Here is a 19,428-nt window from a genome sequence, read left to right as displayed (position 1 = left end):
CACATGTGCACATTCAACATGTATTTTTTTTCTGATTGACACATTCTTTGTTCACACATATTAATGCCATTGTTATGGCTGTAGTCAAACACTGTGCCAAACTGGGAGTCATTTTTAATCTTTCAGGTGACATAGCATACATCCTTTCTAAATATCTTTAAATTTTTAAACTTTTGGCAAGGTAATACTCACCTATGGATGACAAATCAGAGGACTTAAACAACAAAAAAAAAATAGCTCACTGCCCCATCACTACCACTCACAGTTCCTTTCCCTGGAGATTACCTGCATTTCTGCAAATAATGTGAATACAATGGACTCTCTTGATTGTCAATTTTTAGATATTTTCTATTAGCCTCTTGTTAAGATAGATGAGGACTTAACCCACTTATAACTGAGCAATTTTCCTTCACTCCAACACAGTTGTATTTTTTTTACTAAATTCTTACATTTGTAACATTAATAATATTCTCATGCCTTACATTTTGTTCTGCTAACTATAAACAGTAATTTTTATTCCCTAGTTTATAAAATATGGATATTTGTACCTCTCACTTCCTTTCAGCACTTCCCTATTGCAACTTCTATTTGTACTTTAATTTTTACTTTGTTAAGATTGATAACAATTACCTATGACATATAATACTACATATTATATGGAAGAAAATGTTCATTGAACCCAAGATAAGTATTATCTGCATTCTGTTCATAAGTTGATTGTTGAGCAAAAAATAGACCAAGGAAGAGTTTTGTGACAAATAACCATGGTCTTTCACAGCCTGTACATTGCTTTGCTTAAGAACTCCAGGCAAGAAGTCTTAGAATATGCAACCCGAAATGTGTTTAAGGATGACTTTGCATGTACACTGTGTCCTAAAGATGTGAATGTAGACACTAAGGCCAGTCATGTCCAGACAAGCAATCCTATTCTCGGTAAACAGCCTGGCATCACTTTCTACGATCCTGTGTAAAATCCCCCCCCAAAGGTCCTTGGAGAACCCGTGTATTCATTGACTTCTTGTATGTACACTGTGCCAGCAGTGAAGCTTTGCAAACGGTCAATTCAGATGCTGCTTGTTTCTTTGATCTTGTAAACTTAGAAAACTAATAACAGCACTTATTATGATTACGCAATTATATTTCACCAAGAAGTGTCTCTCTTCCATTTCTGGTTCAGTGTTTTGTTTTTCAATTGCCCTCTTTTTTCGTCACTGTTTGCCTTCACTGTATAATCTTTCCTTCCCCTTGCCCCACTTCATGTAATGTAGCTGAGTTCAATAAGACAGGATAAATATAAGAATAAAAATTCTCCACTGAGTGAGTCACAGGAACCCCAAATTCAACAATAAAAATGGAATTCATCATCTTTAATTCAGTCTCACTCCTTCTGTGTTCCCCCTCTAAGGACACCCAGTCCCATGACCAAAAATCCAGCAGGCATCCCAGTTCCTTCGTCTGACTCTCCATTTACTGTGTGTTGTGAAATCAGATCTGTTCTGCTTCTAAAGGAACAATTGAATTAGGGAAGTTTTCTCTGTCCTCACAACTGCCATCTTGGTTTGATCTGAACTGAATTCTGAATCCTGTCACTGAGAAAATACTACAACAGCCCCTTCACTGCTCTCCTTGCATCTGGTGTTACCCATCTTCAAGCTGTTCTCCATTCCCAGTTAGAGAAACCTTTCTTATACTTGGATCTGATTAAATACATTTTCTGCTTACAAAGTTTATTGCTTCCTCACTGCCTGCATGATAACGCCCTAAATCCCCAACATAATAGTCAAGGCCTTTCGTTATCTAGGTTCTGCTTATTTCACCAGCCTGGTATCTTAACACACTCCCCACTAGAACCACACCACACTACTCCTCTAATAAGCCACTTCCTCTTTTGTCCTTAGGGTTTTGCATGTTTGGTCCCCTCTCACTGGAACAGCCTTCAACCACCTTCTCACCTGGCAAACCTGTGGACAGGTCTCCGTTTAGATGGGAAACCCTTCCTTGAATGTCCTCTTCTGGAGTCATTAAGTGCCAGTTTCATGTCCAAAGATATGTTTTAACTGCTTCTCTGAATACCTACATTAGGCTGAAGTTATCTCTTTACTGTTTTGCCCACTAGACCATACATTCTTCATGGTGATTGTATCTTATTCACTGTGCATCCCTAATGCCCAGGACAGATGCTGGCATTGCCTGATATCTGTTTGCTAAATGGATGAATGAAATCATCTGAGTCCTTTGTCATACATTCCTTGATTTTCTCATAGTAATATTTTCAGCAGAGCAGATGACTATTTCATGGGACGGTAAAATATTTCTTTAAAAGGAATGGCTGGGGCTTCCCTGGTGGCGCAGTGGTTGAGAATCTGCCTGCCAATGTAGGGGACACGAGTTCAAGCCCTGGTCTGGGAAGATCCCACATGCCATGGAGCAACTAGGCCTGTGAGCCACAATTACTGAGCCTGTGCGTCTGGAGCCTGTGCTCCGCAACAAGAGAGGCCGCGATAGTGAGAGGCCCGCGCACCGCGATGAAGAGTGGCCCCCGCTTCCCGCAACTAGAGAAAGCCCTCGCACAGAAACGAAGACCCAACACAGCCAAAAATAAAACAAACAAACAAATAAATAAATAAAATAAAGAGGATACTGTAATCTTATAATAAATGACAGAAATTTGGATTGATAGTATTCATTGAAAACAAAAATAAAAATAAAATAAAAGGAATGGGTGGATTAGATGATACCTCCAATTGCTTTAGGGTTATTAGAGTATTAAATTGACCGCCTTGTATATTCTGAAGCATTATAACAGCTTTTGTAAAGCCCTTTTCAAGTTACTAGACTTTACATGGTTTGTAGGAATTACACATGGCTAAGAAAGCTGTTTTCTATATACTTTCATTCTCTAACCGTCTCCGTGTGAGAAAAGCAGTTGCTGCCTGTATTTTTAGGAGTACAAATAATAATCTGTGTGGTTATTCTGGGACATATTGCACTATGATAAGTGTATTCCAACTATTTTAATTTAAATTCAACAAGTTGTTTTTTTCCCCCAGAAAGCTATTTGAAATCTTATTCTGCAATCAATTCAGTTAAAAGATACTTCCAAATGGGAAATTTGCTTTCCAGTTCTTTAATTAACCTCCTTAAACTGTTCACTGGCATTCTCTCTGCAGAGATTTCCAAATCACTGTAGGCCCTGGACTGTGGCTACGTCACTGGAGAGCTGGGTCCCTCGAAAGAGTGAGTTTTAGGGACTAAGCTTCGGCACATCCAAATCTTCCATAATGACATATCCATCGTTAAGAACAGAAATTTCTCCAGATATTCTGAGCTTTGTTCTGAAGTCTCCCATATTCATTTGCTTCTCTGTTTGTTTTGTCATGACATGTTTAGTGTTTGAGAGAACTGTGGCTACTGAAACGGTCCACATTTAAAAATTACTCTTAAAACCATATCATCAGACTGCAAGTTGACATAAAGCAGAGCAATGATTTTAACGTCTAAGGTCCTGCTCCTTCATTTGTTGTTGAGCTGACTCTGACTGGGCACTGGGACAGTGGATTTCCAGCTGGTTTCCTTGAAGCCCCAGCTCCAAGCAGGTGCTTTGGGGCTGGTGGCAGGAGGAAGTTGGGGCTGGATGAGTGGAAAAGTGCTTCCCTCCTCTCCACACTCAATCCAAAGAGCTTCACTTTTATTTATGTATATTGAACTTCTGAGTAAATTTCATTTGAAAATAAAAAATGTGAATAGAGCATGTAGCTACAAAATATTTTGAAGACAGCTGCCCTAGAATCTGGGTACGGCTTAGTGGGTAGATGTGATACGAAGCAGAATTCCCTTTTGGTTCTGGCTTGGTCCTACGTGGCCTGCATATCCTACCCATTCCATGCCCAGACTGCTCACTGATCAATGCTTTAGTTATTAAACTATGGCTCATCACACGCAGCATCTTCAAGGACAATTCATGTTGATAACGGATCCAGTGCTTGCCCTCTGTAATAATTGTCCTTTGAAACCTCCCCACCCAGGGCTGAGAAATGCTGGATTCACCTGGAAGAGCGTTCTGAAAGACATCTTCGTTTTTTTCTGAAAACTTCCTTAAGTGGTTATAAAATGCATTTTATTCTCTTTATCTTTGTAATTTAAATAATCACTAAAATTGTTAAATATTTAAAATATGGAAGTGCAGCTGAGAAGCGAGTCAAATTCTTGTTTGTTTCTATTTCCTTCCAGCAGTGCTCATATCTCCCTTGTCATATGTGGAGAACATCACTTGGCTTTGGTTTGACTGGAAGTTCTTGCCCATCTTCTGGAGGTGACAGCACTCTTCCCTTTGGGAAAATGCTCTTCCCCTACTCCATGGATTCTAGAAAGGAGAGGGTCAACACAACCCTCTGGAACCTGGCTGAGGGTGAGTCACATGACCCAACTGGCTAATCAAGATTTTATGGGATTTGTACTTTCTGTAGTAGAGAAAGAAGTTCTCATTCCCCTGGAATTTACTGAAGTGAGATGAGGTGAGATGAGTAATTGCAGACTCTTCCTAGTTACTTCAGATCTGCTCTGCTTTTGTCTGTGTGGTAGGAGGGCAGATTCATATGTTCTCATGATAGTATTCTTGGAGTGGCAAGGAGTCTGTCTCTTGCTTCTACCATGAGTCTACTCAGGAAACAGCTTCTGGAAGATAGAGGATTTCTATTTCTGGAATTTTCCAAATTTTATTTTCCCCTTTCAAAACACTGCCATCTCTTCTTGCTTCAGAAAACGTTTCAAAATTAAGCTAAGGTTTTATGACAGATTGGTGTTCCCATAGCTTCTGTGGTTGAGACAAAAGCAAACAAGCATTTCTGAGTTTTTAACCTTTTAACTCTTTCCTGCTTGTAATGTCCTGATTAAGTACATACAAGTCATTTCTACATGCACAATGTCCACTGTAAAATATATACACTTCCTGTAGCTAGTTTACTTATATTGATTCCTTAGGTTTATCCTATAAACATCTGTGTTAAAGAGAATTAGAATAATGATCAATTCGCATCATTCTAGTTGTGCTACCTTCATATTTCTTGTCCCATGAAAATATGGACATAGTTATTTTAAACTCAAGTTCGTTCATATCTTCATGAATTCGTTTCTGCCTTTCAAACCAATGTACATTGAGTAGACTCCTCTTTGCTCTCTGAGAAGTAGGGTGGGAAGAACAAATTGGAGGCGAAGTCATTTGCTATTCAGGTGAGTCAAGAGTTACGTTACAGCTCATCACATTGGTCCTTAATGCTCAACTTGTCTGCATCCTCCATTTATTAAAATTTACTTATGTAAGAGAAAAGAAACATATTTAGCAACATGAATATTAACTATAGGTGAAAGGAGAGCCATCGCCTCACAAAGAGAAATTCTCACACATGATATAATTAGAAGACAAAATAATAAATCTTACCTTAGCAGCCCAAATGCTAGGATGAAGTTGTTATTGAAAGCCTAACTATGGTGTATATTCTGAAAGAAGTCACATGTACTGCAGTAAAAGGTCCTGCAAAGTCAGTAAATACTAAATACTTCAAGTATAAATGGTCTGGCTGCAAATAAGAACCCCCCCCAAGGTTATACCCAGTTTGCATTAACAGATAAGACCTTCAGATATCGTTATCGGATATTTCTACTATCACTATAGATTGCTTCATTGGAAAGCCAGTGCATACCTATAATTATCATTATGTTTGCATACACTGTGTTGAAAATATATAACTATTTCTAGCTCCTTAGACAGATATACACTGCAGCATTTTAGAGTTACATAATGAAAACTTCTGGAGTGTACAGAATATAGTAAAATATGAACAAATACCTTGAGTATTTTTAGCTTTAGATAAGAAGATTTTGAATTGGGAGAAAAAGGCAACAGTGTGAAAGCTCTCTATATTACTTTATAAAGTTAAGACACGTATGCGGTCTAAATGTATCTAGGAAGGCAAATTGGACTTAAGATTTGTATGCTGAAGAGGCAAAGTATGACACAGAAGAAAAATTTCTATCTAGTCCGTTAACCACATTAATAAAAAACTCTACTTACCTGCTAACTTATTTGATAACTTCATGGATCATTAAAAATATGTGAGAGGTTTATCTGCAGCATGGCTTTGAGATTCTTTAGTTTAGAGCTTTTATGGAGGAAGAAATCCTACATCCCTTCCAGTGGGTTATAAAACCATTCTTTCTTTGGAATTTTAATCTGGTTTTACATTTGATTTTTATTGAGACTTGGGAAAAAAAGAGAGGCCACGTTGAGCCACTCTTGCTTTGGGAAAAAAAAATACATGAAAGAAAGTTTGCCTTTATTTATCCCAACTTTCATGCTGAACCTCTATTCCAGTTTTGGGGGCAATGGTGTTGGACATGGAAAACCAGTCTCCATTTCCCTGTCAGGTTTTGAATACCTTCGCTTATCTGTTCCATCAACTCCCCTCCACAAATCAAAACTCCCAATTCATCAGTGTATTTACTTTAATAATTAGCTTAAAATGTTGACCTTCTATGTTTTATTTTCAATGTACAAGAATAGGAATAATCTCAATTTGATCTCTAAATGGAGAAACGTGTTAATTAGGAGGTGAGGGCTTCATGGTAAAGTGAGCAAAGGAGACCTACGTTTGGTTATCTTGATATTTTCTTGTGTGTATAAAAATTAGAGACAGTTTAACAGTCTCCTCTGAAGGGTTGTGGACTTTGTTCTAAGAAAATTGTGACTTGATTATTAATAACTTGATTATTATTATTTATTTTCCATCTCAACTGTGATTCTGGTTTACATAGTGAAGTTTACAATGAATTTTAGCTTCCAGAAAACATGGAGACAGAGGAACAAGGTTCGAACCCTCTCCTAGAAACTCACCAAAATAACAAAAAGTAATAAAAAATAGGGACAACATCTTCACCAGCTCTGAAAGTAAAGGATGTGCCAGCTCTCCCCTACGAGTTTGAGACATTTTTTTCCCCAGTATGGTATAGATGAGAGCACAATGGTATAGACTGTAGGCATCGTCACACATTTCCCTTTCTTTGTAGAGCTGTATAATGTTGTGCAATAATCTGAAAGAAATTCTGGATAACTCATTTGAAAGAATAAGAGCATTTGATAATCACAACATATAGGAGATTCAGAATCTCCACCCAGGATTCTCTTTTTTTTCGGCGTTGCTTAGCTGCAGAGGAGGAGATGGAAGAGGTAGTCTGCAGCGTCTTTCCTGGTTTTATTGGATCTATATTCTTAAAGGCTCTGCAGGCAAGCTCCAATATAGAGGAGAGGTGCTCTAACATGGAAGAGTGGCAGTCTGAAGGCAAGGGTGTGCTCTGTGGAAGCAGGGACTGTCTGACCTTCTTACACCATTTTAGCAGCTGTGGACCCGTGACAGTAAGGGTAGCAATGACAGGACACGTGAACTTGGCTGCTAGGATGGTTTGAATAGCTGCTAAGCAACATAAAATATTCAGGCATAAGCCTTTGGCTCCTTATAGAGTTGGCCCTCTGTATCTGTGGGTAATGTATCTGAGGATTCAACCAAGAGCAGTTTGAAAATAATTTTTAAAATTCCAGAAATTTCCAAAAAGAAAACTTGAATTTGCCAGGCACTGGCAAATATTTATGTAGCATTTACATTGTACAACTATTTCTGTAGCATTTACATTGTATTAGGTATTACAGTAAGTCCCCTACATACGAACCAGTTCCATTCTGAGAATGCATTCGTAAGTCCAATTTGTTTGTAAGTCCAGCAAAATTAGCCTAGGTGCCCAACTAACCCAATTGGCTATATAGTGCTGTACTGTAACAGGTTTATAATACTTTTCACACAAATAATACATAAAAAAACAAGCTAAAAATAAAGAAAACATTTTTAACCTTACAGTACAGTACCTTGAAAAGTACAGTAGTCCAGTACAACAGCTGGCACATAGGGGCTGGCATCGAGTGAACAGGCAAGAAGAGTTACTGACTGGAGGAGGGAGGGGAGGTGGGAGGTGGTAGAGCTGAAGAGTCGTCAGCAACAGGAGACGGAGGGCAAGCTGCAATTTCACTCACACGTGACGCTGACAGCACAGGCTCTGGTTCCTTGCTGGATTCAGTTCTATCTACCCTCTTGAAAATGTGATCCAGTGATGTCTGGGTAGTAGCTCTTTTTTTCTCATCATACATGACACGGTAGCACTGGATTGCATTCTGAACGGCTGCTGCAATCTTCGAGAACTGTTCTACGTTCGGGTCCTGTGCCTCAAAAACTAACGGTATCTCCTCACACAAAGAAAATCCGCTTGCCATTTCCTGAGTCGTGAATCTGTTTGGTTCTTCAGGTACTCCTTCCTTTTGTCTCTCTTCAGCCTTTCTCTGGACCTCCAATACCTGATGCTTCTTAGCAGTACCAGCTACATCACCATTATTTTTATGTTTGCTTCCAGACATCCTGGACTGGAAATAAAGATACAGTACTACTGTACTCTATACAGTACTGTACAGTAATGTACACAAAAACACAACCACTTGTAGAGGATGCACGCATGTGACAATGTACGCCAGACACGGGAACTAACTTACGTGAGTAGACATGCGAACGCATGTTCCCTTCTTTGAAAGTTCTCAACTTGAATGTTCGTATGCAGAGGACTTACTGTATATGTAATTTAGAGATGATTTACAGTGTACGGGAGGATGTGCATAGGTCACACACAAATACTATTGATATATCATTTATATAAGGGACTCTAGTATCCATGGAGTTTGGTATCTGTGTGCGACCTGGAACCTGGAAACTGAGGGATGACTGCATAGTTAATAAATTGGAAGAGAATGCGCAAATTGTGGTATATTCACACAACAGAATACTACACAACAAGGAGAAAGAACAAAGTGCTGCTACATTTAAAGCACGGAGGAATCTGGGTGATTCATCCTGAGTGAGTCAGACAGAAAAGAGCACACACTGTATGATTCCATCTCTCCAAAGAACCACACAAGTAAAGGTAATGTGTTTGGTAGACATATCCGTTAACTTTGGGAGGAGGTAATGGCTGGGAGATGGCAGGAGGGAAGCTTCAGGGGAGCTGCTGGTGATTCGGCATCACTTGTATAATGATTTGTATAAAGTTTATAAGGATTTTTCACTTTGCCACTATTAATTTAGGTCCATACTTAAGGTTTATGTTCTTTACTATATGTAAAAACATTGAGAATCCCATTTTGTGGCAAGAAGAAGTACCTCACTCAAGGTACTTCAGGGACAATTGGGGCTGTCACACAGCTGCCTAAGGACTTGTGCTCCAGTCCCGGGAAGTACTGAGGAAGGAAGCAGCTCTTAGGCTGTGTCTCTTTCTAGCACATCGTACCTCTCCTCTTTCTGGTACCTGCACCCTCTTCTCTTCTTTGTCCATAGCTTTACTCTCCTTCTACTCCATTTTCTCTTATCTCTCATAATGGCAACTTGTCCATGCTTTGCACTTTCCACAGCTCTGGATCAACATCAGGGAATCCTTGTACCTTTGAAACCACCTTCTAACACTCTAGTCCCCCACTTCTCTGAGAAGCTCCCGAGGGGTTGCCCCTGGATCGCCAGTACAGCCATGTGATGTCTGCCCTGGGAAGGTGCCCACTTGGTATGAAGCAGGGATACCCAAGCTCCAGAGAGTGAGACATTTGAATCGTATGGGCAGGGCCAGTGATAACACTCACCCCCCAAGCTCATCCCGCTTTTTGTCCTCTCTCCATTAATACAATCTCAAAGATAACGTCTCCTGACATAGTCCAGGTATGACTTCCGTAACTGAAATGCTGCCATGGCTTTATCGAGTCCAGATTATTTTCACTCTCTTCTTTGTGTTCTTTTTATGGCCCAAGTCATTACAATTAATTTGTAATCATTTTACAGTTCGAAAATGGCAATTTTTATTAAAAATAGAATAAAATGGACTTCAAACTTGTTAAGAGGATGACTCTGGCCTTTTATAAGATATTGAAAAGTGTGAGTAATTGAAATTTTGAGCAAAGGGATTATTTGATACTACTGATACGCTTCAGCTGGATAACAGTCTTTTGATTCAGGCCTTGTACTGAGTGGGCCAAAAGGTTCGTTCAGTTTTTTCCGTAAGATGGCTCTAATGGCACTTAGTTGTCTTTAACTTCATTTGAAACAATTTTGTTAGACTGTATGTGACAGCTGTCATATCAGCATGCATTTAAAAAAGACTTATCAAAATTGGAATCTTTGTGTATCCATTTTAATATTGAAGATGGAAGAAAAAAGTAAGATTTTTGGCATATTATGCTTTATTATTTCAAGAAAAGTAAAAATGCAACTTAAATACAAAAATAAGATTTGTGCAGTGCATGGAGAAGGTGCTGTGACTGATTAAACGTGTCAAAAGTGGTTTGTAAAGTTTTGTGCTGGAGATTTCTCGCTGGACGATGCTCCACAGTCGGGTAGACCAGTTGAAGTTGACAGCCATCAAATTGAGACACGAATTGAGAACAATCAATGCTGTACCACACAGGAGATAGCTGACATACTCAAAATATCCAAATCAAGCATTGAAAACCATTTGCACCAGCTTGGTTATGTGAATCGCTTTGATGTTTGGGTTCCACATAAGTTAAGTGAAAAAAACCTTCTCGACATATTTCCACATGTGATTCTCTACTTAAATGTAATGAAAACATTCTGCTTTTAAAACAAATTGTGATAGGAGATGAAAAGTGGATACGGTACAATAAAGTGGAATGGAAGAGATCGTGAGGCAAGTGAAACCACTACCGAATACACCAAAGGCCTGTCTTCATACAAAGAAGGTGATGTTGTGTATATGGTGGGATTGGAAGGGAGTCCTCTATTATGAGCTCCTTTTGGAGAATGAAAGATGAATTCCAACAAGTACTGCTCCCATTTAGACCAACTGAAAGCAGCACTTGACGAAAAACCTCCAGAATTAGTCAACAGAAAACGCATAATCTTCCATCAGGATAATGCAAGACCACATGTTTCTTTGATGACCAGGGAAAAACTGTTACAGCTTGGCTGGTGAGTTCTGATTCATCTGCCGTATTCACCAGACATTGCACCTTCGGATTTCCATTTATTTCGGTCTTTACAAAATTCTCTTAATGGAAAAAATTTCAATTGCCTGGAAGACTGTAAAAGGCACCTGGAACAGTTCTTTGCTCAAAAAGATAAAAAGTTTTGGGAAGATGGCATTATGAAGTTGCCTGAAAAATGGCAGAAGGTAATGGAACAAAAGGGTTGTTTATTGAATTTTATTGAATACGTTGTTCAATAAAGTTCTTGGTGAAAATGAAAAATGGGTCTTTTATTTTTACTTTAAAACTGAAGGCACTTTTTGGCCAACCCAATAATTCAAGAGAATCTTCTGTGGGTCATTGTAAATAAGTGGTGGGGATGAACACTCACCTGAAGAAAGTTAAGGGCAAAATGAATAGAGAAAAATTGGAAGTGGAAACAGAAAATGTGTCCTAGGGTCTTAGATGACTTTTTTGATCTATGGAAAGAAATAGATGATATAGATATAGATATAGATATAGAATACATGGTCTTCCATATTTCCTCAAACCTCTGAAACACTTGAGAATTTGACACTGAATCGAATCCTTTTGTGACTCAAGTTCAAGGAACTGTATACAAGTATACAAGATCCACAGTGTAGGTACATACCTACAGAGCACCTGTACCTCATCTTAGGGATAGCTTATTGAGTAAGCTGTAATTGCCCAACCATTGTAATTGATGAGAAGTAGCTCCACCAGAGAAGGAGAGCATGTCCTAAGGGGCCAATGTGACTAGCAGTGCATACATGCTGCAGGGAATTTACTGCTGATGGCTTTCTTAGAGTGAGGTGGTCTGTATACACCCAGCCTTGCCTCTCCTGAGCACCCATGTTTGAAGCGTAGTCACAGGGCCTCTGCCATGCTGTGGGTCTCTATGCTGTATTGCCTGTCCTGGCTTTTTCTTATCATTAAATAATCTGGGATTGGGTGAAGCATGCCATGTCTCATGACACTTTGATTATTAATCCAAATCATTGCTGCTAACTGAGCAGTGAGTAGTGCAATTTATGCTAGAGAATTTTCTCCCTAAGATTCCTCCAGCTTTTAAATGCTCAAGTTTATTGGAAAATAAGTCTTTGAAACAATATTCAAGTGATGGTCAGTGTAAGCTCTTCAATAACTTTTGGTAGAAAAAGTGGCTTCTTTCACCCCTTTTGCAAAGAAATCTGATGGTTTAATTATGACACAACACAAAATGCTGCATAATAAAATCTATTATAAAGATTGGTTCTGTCTTCGAGAGCAGAACATCAAGCACAACGTAGGTACTGACTTTTATCAAAACAGGTGGAGACACCTTCAAAAATTAGTTTTTACCATGACCAAAGCTTACAAACTAAAGGACTTTTTTAAAAAAGAAAGGAAAAAGTATTTTCATTTTTATTCACTCACTCAAAAGGAATCATGATGCATATTTTAAAAAATAGCATTTTCTATTTGAATTTGTACTTGTCTTTTCACCTATATTTTTGCAGATAAAGTGATAAAATAGGACACTTCAACTTCAGCTTTGCTGAAATATGTGTTTTGAGAAATCCAGGTTTTATAAAAAATGATAGAGTAGTGGCGATCAACAGATAAAATGTGTATGCTAGATCTTTTCTAGGAGCTCAATGCACCTCACACGTGTAATGTCATTTGTCCTCACAAATATAGAGATGCTGGAAGACAAAACAGTGCCTTTGCAGTGTGCATCACAGGGGATGGGGATAACACATATCAGGGTAGGAACTGTTTTCTTCATGACCTGAGTTTTTAAGGTCTGCATGCTTTTTTTTTGTACAAAAGTATTGTTCTTGTATTTTTATAAACTTTATTTTAAATTTATATGGTAGAAATGTAGTATTTGGGGAATTATTAGAGCAACTAAGATTTCTAAAGACATTCAAAAATTTTTCTTATTCCAATCATTTATTTTGTAAAGGATGTTTCCAAATGATTAATAATAAACACACAAATGCCTCCTTATTGAAATTTACTTGAAATATTTTGTGTATGAATTGATTTTGCAAATGAGGAGTTGGTTCCAATTTGAGTGGGCAGTTAAGATTTTTTCAGTTGCCCACTTTATGGACACTGCTTTGTAATGTAGTCCCCGGGTCAATAAAACTTTACATACAAGTTAAAATTCCATAAATAAGCTTTTGCTGTACTGAAAAATATATACATTTTAATTTTGACCATGTAGAAAATATCATCCTTTCCAATTTCCTACGTTTTATGGGCTCAGTTTATGGTCAGCTGTCACTGTTTACATCTCCTGCTATTTTTGCAATGAATAATTACCTGAACCCTGAGAAAATAATTTCTTCTTGAAAAGAATTAAAGTCATCCATCATAAATATTTTGTTATTTTATCTGTGAAGCTACTGTTTGATAAATGTTTGGATGATCCAAGGTAAATTTTGTGTGTACATTGGATCTATGATCAAACTACTAATGGACAGACACTAAGGAGGGATAGTCACTCATTCCTTCTCTGTATCTCTCCTTTACTGTCTTAGTCCCAGTTTCTTCTTTTGTTTCATATTCTTTTCATTTTTTCCTTTCTTCTTCAACTTTTCTTACCTTAAGGCTAGATGTATTTTATTTCCAAATTTGTCTTGAAATTTTAGTGATTCATTGGAATTCAAGGTGGTTAGAAGGAACTTGAAGATTCAATAAAGGGACAGTTGTTAACAACAACAAAAATGCATCTACAGCTAAATTTTACAACTTCCTCTAAATTCAGCTTTTGCCATATTATTAGATATAATTGCAGTACCTGTAGATCCATTCTGAATATTTGCCTCCTTTCCTCACTAGGCAGTTAATTGTTATTTATTTATTTATCTATTTATTTTTAATTGACATATGTTGTGTTAATTTATGCTGTAAAGCAAAGTGATTCAGTTATACATACACACACACACACACACACACACATTCTTTTTCATATTGTTTTCCATTATGATTTATCACAGGATGTTGAATATAGTTCCCTGTGATACAGTAGGAACTTGTTGTTTATCCATTCTATATATCAATATGATAGTTTGCACCTGCTAATCCCAAACTCCCAGTCCATCCCTCTCCCATCCCTCCTCTTCCTTGGCAACCACAAATCTGTTCTCCACTCACTGGGTTCTTGAGTGTATGTAGTCCTTTAGTCTTGGCATTTACCTAGTCAATGATTATTGCATTCTGGCTCAAGAGAGAACCTCCATTCTATAGGTAAGGAAGCTGAAAGGAAGATTAGTTATGTACTTAAGATGATCTTAGGTGATGGTGGGAGAAATCCATCTTCCACTCCCCTTGCTGGCTATTTGGTGGACCAGCCATTGTGCCATCACCTGAGCTGAGGCCTGTTTGATGCCTGAAGTCAGCAGCTCTCAAGTTGTTAGAAACAGTTGGGAAGAGGCCAAATTATAGGTTAGGTGTAATGAAACATATTTCAGTATAGAATATTATTGCAGAAATTAAAGACTGAAAAGTAATTCTTTAGTACATATAAGAGAACAATCAGAGCATACTTGCTGCTGTGGTTTTGTCATTTATAATAAAGTGCAAATATACAAGTACCTATTTATTTTATTGTTTGGTAAACATTTTAGTTTTCAATACAGATCCTCCTCTACTTACAATTGGGTTACATCCCAATGAAGCCACCATAAGTGGAAAATATCATTAGGTTGAAAATGCATTTACTACACCTAATGTCATAGCTTAGCCTAACCTACCTTCAATGTGCTCAGACCACTTACATTAGCCTACAGTTGGGCAAAATTATCTAACACAAAGCCTGTTTTATAATAAAGTGTTAAAAATCTCATGTAATTTGTTGAATACTCTACTGAAAGTGAAGAACAGAATGGTTGTGTGGGTGCTGAATGGCTGTAAATGTATCAATCGATTTTTTCCCCTAATGACCACGTGGCTGATGACTCACTGCCACCACCCAGCCTCACAAGAGAGTATCCTATTGCCAGGGAAAAGCTCAAAGTTCAAAATTCAAAGTAGTTTCTTCTGAATGTGTATTGCATTGGCACCATTGTAAAATCGAAAAACTTTAAGTTGAACCATTGTAAGGCAGGGACTGTCTGTATTCCCTTTTGATAGCAATAAATTAAAAAATGGAAGAGCATGTTTAATTAAATATTAAGGCTGAATTTCTGAATCTCAAAAAAAGTAAATGATTTGTACAACTTGCAATTTGTACAGCATGTCTGTAAATATTTACATTCATCATAGGGGCTGTGGTGATATTTTATGATCACCTAAAAATCAGAAGACACAGATACACTAAAAAAAAATCAGCACCTACTCAAAATATTAGAATTCATTTTAAAAGGACTGTGCAAAAAGGCAATCATTTAACACATGCAGTTGCAGAAGATGTATTTACACACCAGTTTATTAAACGTGACTTTTCATTTAGATCTGATGACAGTTGTCCTATTTTGCTTTGCTTTTTTTCATTCCAATTTTTTATGAACATGTGTATAGGTTGTTGTGTTTGGTTTCATCATCAGAGGAATAGCTTCACAAATGTTTAAAAGATGCTGATTTTATATCAATGTTATTAGAAGTCAACAGAAATGGAAGTATTAATCTAATAAAAATCAATTAATTCTAATAACTGTTCATGTTTTTCTTCTGAAATGTGGAATCAAATGTATCTAGAAGTTCACCCTGTTGAAGATGAAACATTTGACAATATTGTGATTGCTATTTAAATTTAGTGAAAATTTTAAACATTAAGGTATTTTTTTCTGTGGTGATAATAGGAATGCACATGTTGGTAGGCTACAGCATAATGATAAAAGTAGTATTCTTGCTAAATTAAGAAATCCATGGACCAAGAAAATGAACTTCAAATTGGCTTGAAATATGAACACATAATTCATAATTACATCCAAATAAGTCCCAATCATCTAGTGATGAAATTATCAGCTGTAGATGACAAAGCTTAACAAAATTTTTATATATAAACAGAGTAACTGAACCATAAACGTACTGTAGAACATGCTTTCTCTCTTTACTGTTCATATAATACCAGATTTTAAAAATATTTGAGACTTCACAAAACACTTCGTTAATCAACCTAAGTGTCTGATATTGGTGTTAAATATTTTTATAAATGTGTCCTGTATTTATTGCATTTTGCTAAGATCAGTTGAGAATCTTTAATCAAAATATTCAACAAGTGGGGTACTAAAAATTCCAACTTTTGAATATTTTTAGCAAATTATGATTATTGAACACTAAGCACACAAACAGGAAGATACTAAAATCTCTACCTACAAAATCACAGGAAAGAGCGGCAGGCTCTGCGACCCAGCTCCGGCTCGGCTCTCCCTGTCAGTCTCGCCCTCCGTTGCGGCGGCCGGTGCACCCTGGGATAGGGAGCGATCTCAGAGCGAGGCCGCAAGATGGACGTGGGATCCTTCCACGGAACAAGTGCAGAACAGAAGAAGCTACTGAAGCAGCTGAAATTCGCAGAATGCCTACAAAAACAGGTGGACATGAGCAAAGTAAATTTGGACGTTATAAAGCCTTGGATAACAAAACGAGTAACAGAAATCCTTGGGTTTGAAGATGATGTTGTGATTGAGTTTATATTCAACCAGCTGGAAGTGAAGAATCCAGACTCCAAAATGATGCAAATCAACCTGACTGGGTTTTTGAGTGGAAAAAGTGCTACAGAATTTATGGGAGAACTGTGGCCCCTGCTCTTAAGTGCACAGGGAAACATTGCTGGAATCCCTTCTGTTTTCCTAGAACTGAAGAAAGAAGAAATAAAACAGAGACAGATTGCACAAGAAAAGTTGGCATCTATGAAAAAGCAAGATGAAGACAAGGATAAGAGGGATAAGGAAGAAAAAGAAAGCAGCAGAGAAAAAAGGGAGCGGTCTCAAAGCCCAAGAAGATGCAAATCCAGACCTCCTTCCCCTAGAAGACTATCTTCCCCTATCAGGAGAGAGAGAGAAAGCACAGTTATTCTCAATCTCCCCGTCACAGAACCAAGAGCCAGAGTCCTTCCCTTGCTCCAGAGAAGGAAAAAACCAGAACTCCCAGAGCCATCAGTGAAAGTAAAAGAACCTTCAGTACAAGAGGCCACTTCTACTAGTGACATCCTGAAAGTTCCCAAGCCTGAACCAGTACCAGAGCCTAAAAAATCTTCTCCAGAGAAAAACTCCAGAAAGGAAAAGGAAAAGGAAAAGACCCGACCAAGATCTCGGTCGCTTTCCAAGTCAAGATCCCGGAGACGTTCTCGCTCTCCTTCTCATACTTGACCGAGAAGGCGCCATAGATCCTGGTCAAGATCATACTCACCTAGAAGGTGGCCAAGCCCAAGGAGACGGCCATCTCCTCGAAGAAGAACTCCACTGAGAGGAACGCCTCCTCCACCAAGGCATAGAAGGAGTAGATTTCCAGTGAGACGAAGAAGGCATTCATTGGCATCCTTGTCCGGGAGTAGCTCATCATCTTCTTTATCTCGTTCCCGATCACTGCCAAAGAAGCCTCCAAAGAGGACATCCAGCCCCCCTTGAAAAACTCGTAGGTTATCTCCTTCAGCAAGTCCTCCAAGGCGAAGTCATAGGCCATCACCTCCAGCAACTCCACCTCCAAAAACTCATCATTCCCCGACACCCCAGCAGTCAAACCATACAAGGAAATGTCGTGTTTCTGTGTCTCCAGGGAGAACTTCAGGTAAAGTGACATAAAGGTACTGAGAAACATAAAGGTACTGAGAAAAGAGAGCCCCCTTCACCAGCACCCAAACCTAGAGAAGTAGAGTTATCTGAATCAGAAGAATATAAAGGTGGTCAAATGGCTGCAGCAGATTCTGTGCAGCAGAGACGCCAATACAGACGACAGAACCAGCAGTCTTCATCTGGTTCTGGCTCCTCCTCTTCCTCAGAAGATGAGCAACCCAAAAGGTCCCACATGAAGAATGGTGAGGTAGGCAGGTGGCAGAGACATTCCTCTTCCCAAAGTGCCTCTCCATCAGTTCGAAAGTGCCAGAAAGAGACTTCCCCTCGTGGTAGACAGAGGAGAAGTCCCTCCTCACCGCCCACCAGAAGGCGACGTTCTCCTTGTCCTGATCCTCTGCCTCGCCGTGGGTCTCACGCCACCACCACAATGAAGAACTCCTTCTCCTTCCCCACGTGGTCACTCACCTTTCCCAAGAAGATACTCTCCTCCAATACAGAGGACGTATTCTCCTTCTCCACTTCCAAAGAGAAGAACAGCCTCACCCCCTCCCCCTCCTAAACGAAGGACATCACCATCTCCACCACCAAACTGTCGGGTCTCCCATTCTCCATCTTCCAAACAAAGAAGCTCCCCAGTCACCAAGAGACGTTTGCCTTGATTGTCATCAAAGCACAGGAAAGGGTCTTCCCGGAGCCGATCTACCCGGGAGGCCTGGTCACCACAACCAAACAAACAGCATTCGCCCTCCCCATGGCCTCGAGCTCCTCAGACCTCCTCAAGTCCTCCAGCTGTTTGAAGAGGAGCATCATCATCACCCCAAAGAAGGCAGTCCCCATCTCCACATTCTAGGCCCATTAGGAGAGTCTCCAGGACTCCAGAACCCAAAAAGACAAAAAAAGCTGCCTCACCAAGCCCTCAGTTGGTAAGGGGGGGTGGTCTCATCTTTCCGATCTGTCTCGGGATCTCCTGAGCCAGCAGCTAGAACCCCCCTAGCACCTCCATCCCCTGTCCAGTCTCAGCCACCCTCTACCAACTGGGTACCAGTGGTACCGGTTAAAAAGGCTAAGAGCCCAAGACCAAGCCCATCACTGGCAAGGAACCCAGACCCAGAATGAGGTGGAAAGAAAAAGAAGGATAAGAAACCCAAAAAGAATAAGAAGCACAAGAAGCACAAAAAGCACAAGAAGGAAAAGGCTGGAGCTGCAGCTGCTGCAGCTCCTGTAACCCCTGTAGCCATTGCTGCTCCCACAACCGCATCAGCACAGGAAGAGCCAGAGCCTAAGAAGGAGACTGAAAGTGAGGCTGAAGATAACCTTGATGACTTAGAAAAGCACCTTCGTGAAAAGGCCCTGAGATCAATGAGGAAAGCTCAAGTGTCCCTACAGTCCTAGGTGGAAATGTTTGTTATATAAATTTTATTTGGTTTGTACGCAGTTCAGTTTCAAAATTGCTAAAAATGTGTTTGAGCTTTAGACTATAACATTTGTTGTAATAATTGCTACGTTGAAGTTCACCATGTAAAAAAAAGGGCATGGATTTACATTGCAAAAGTGTCCACAGTGTATTAGTGACATTCTTTCATTGATAGCTGACATAAATTCATTTAGAGTGAAATATTTTAAGCCAAA

General features: G+C 39.0%; 1 pseudogene across 1 annotated transcript; it reads left to right on the top strand.

Moving 5' to 3' along the window:
* Positions 1-16,590: 16,590 nt before the first annotated feature.
* On the top strand, positions 16,591-19,191 carry LOC307061493 (serine/arginine repetitive matrix protein 1-like; annotated as a pseudogene). The gene has a single exon. The product of its transcript is annotated as a serine/arginine repetitive matrix protein 1-like (transcript).
* Positions 19,192-19,428: the final 237 nt, after the last annotated feature.

This window comes from Hyperoodon ampullatus, assembly GCF_949752795.1.
Source record: "Hyperoodon ampullatus genome assembly, chromosome: 12".
Lineage (NCBI taxonomy): Eukaryota > Metazoa > Chordata > Mammalia > Artiodactyla > Ziphiidae > Hyperoodon > Hyperoodon ampullatus.
This window is presented reverse-complemented; position numbering and strand designations above follow the sequence as displayed.